Below are 2,127 nucleotides of genomic sequence, written 5' to 3'. Positions count from 1 at the left end.
TCATCATGGTTCATCATCATAGGCCTACCGTAGGTAAACATAGAAAGAGCAATAATAGTAAAACTCGAGCGTCACGACATTGCGAAGTGTCTGCTCTTGTTCCTCGTATCGAACTCAGTCGAGTCAATTCGAGATGGCCCTAATGAAGTTTCATGCAAATGTTTCGTACGGGAAAAAAAATCGCATACCGTACACCGCGCGACTTTACCTTGGGTATCAATCCTGTGAACAGCAGAACAGGAATAATCTCAGATCCATGGCAACAGATAGGACGCCCTCTTTCAAAACTGATTACTTTCTCTATGTTTTTCTCTTTGGTATAATAGCGCATGAATGGCGCCCTCTTGCTAAATTGGAAACTTTTGAACCTTGACCGACGCATCTATTTGTTACGCTTAAAAGTGTTTATAAGATCTTTGCTATTCGCCAACAAGCCGCCATCCCCAACCACAGAGGCGGATTATTACTATAAAACGTTCCATACTTAACCGCTGGTATATCCCCAAAGGGGGGTGGTCCATTGTATCATCCCCCAGTATTTTGACTATGTATGGGATAAAATGGAGTTTTACACACTTCAAAAGACTGTCACAGAAATAATTTGCACTGTCTTATGCGCCTACAAAGATGAAAATTAGCATAATGTATTAATGTTGATAACAAAATTATTTTATCTGGTACCAATCTAAGCTCTTCTTTCCTTAGATGTTAGATGTGCTTGCAAAGAGAGCCACATTTCACACAGAAGTGTGTGTACGACATCAGTAATGTTATGTCAATTCCAAGAATGTTTAAGGTTATATCGGTTGAGGAATTTATTATTTTCCAAAAACAAGGTTTCCAGCTGCAGAGTGGGGCACATCCACTGTCCGCACAAGGGCACACATTTGCGCTAACACTAGGCGCGTAACAGCCGTCTTGGGTCAGAGTGGGTATTTATTTTCTTCGGTTAGTAATTATTTACCATACCCACCCACGCCACTCCCCATACAGAAAACAATACGACATAGGGCTTATCTTATTTATAATATAGGCCACACACGTGTGTTTGAAACTAAATTAAGCATTTTCATCATGGTTTTATTTATTACAAACATATTCTTTCGTCATCAATACACGAGGCCCTTCTTTTAGGTTAAAACAATCTATCTTAAATTTGTCTTTCTTGAGTTTGGGAATTATGTGTTTAAATAACTTAAAAGAATAAACCTAAAAAAGCCCTAAAAACGCAAAATATTTTTGTGTTTTTAATTCTAATTTCGTCGGAATTGATGAAAACTCCCTAAAATGTGCAATTTATAGAGCAAATTGGCCTACCGTAACAAGAAATGCGCGCAAAGAATTTTAGGCACTTTCAGAGGCTATTTTCACAGACGCTGAGAAGCGTGCGGAATATTCGTCGTTCGATTCTCCGAATTTGGATCTATTCCAAGGTCTTGCCATTGCACTGTTGAATTAAGCAGCCGCGAACGTCATGAGGAAAATTATTTAAGACCGTTTTAAGCCTCCTCCGCGTGTTGGCAGTTGGCAGTGTAAGGGTTAGACCGCGGTATAGCATGGTCTGGGCGGATTGCTATAAAACGGTCTTAACATGGAGGTATTATTGCTTAATAACTGGTCAATGGTCTACTAATAGTCATAGACCAGTAGTGACGTCACGATTATACGCAAGCTAACCGTCTAAAGACCGCTTATAGCAATCCGCCACAGCTGACGTGTTATCATATTTGTAATAACACTTTACTACTACACTGTATACACTGTTTTTATACAATTTTATGGTATGATTTATTTTCATTTTTTGGTACAACTTTTACTTTATAATTACTGACTTTATAAATTTCATTTTTTAATTACTAACTTTATAAACTACTCATAAAACTTTTTCATATAAAGAAATCACATAAGCTCCGATTCGATTTCGAATTATGAAATGTGTAGGCTGCCGGCACCTTTGACAATTAGTGCCTTCAAATCTTTACAAAAACGTAATACAACAATAATGACATGCTGATTAACTATTTTATAATTTTCAGTATATTCAGCCGCGCTCCGAATTCCTTTCCTATTCTTTCATCTTACTTTATTCTTTTTAATAATAATAATATAATTTGATTTTTTTTTTTG

This window comes from Anneissia japonica, unplaced genomic scaffold (genome assembly GCF_011630105.1).
Source record: "Anneissia japonica isolate Jap-2015-1 unplaced genomic scaffold, ASM1163010v1 scaffold493_len2256704_cov171, whole genome shotgun sequence".
In the NCBI taxonomy this organism is placed as follows: Eukaryota; Metazoa; Echinodermata; class Crinoidea; order Comatulida; family Comatulidae; genus Anneissia; species Anneissia japonica.
Note: the sequence above shows the minus strand (reverse complement) of the source record.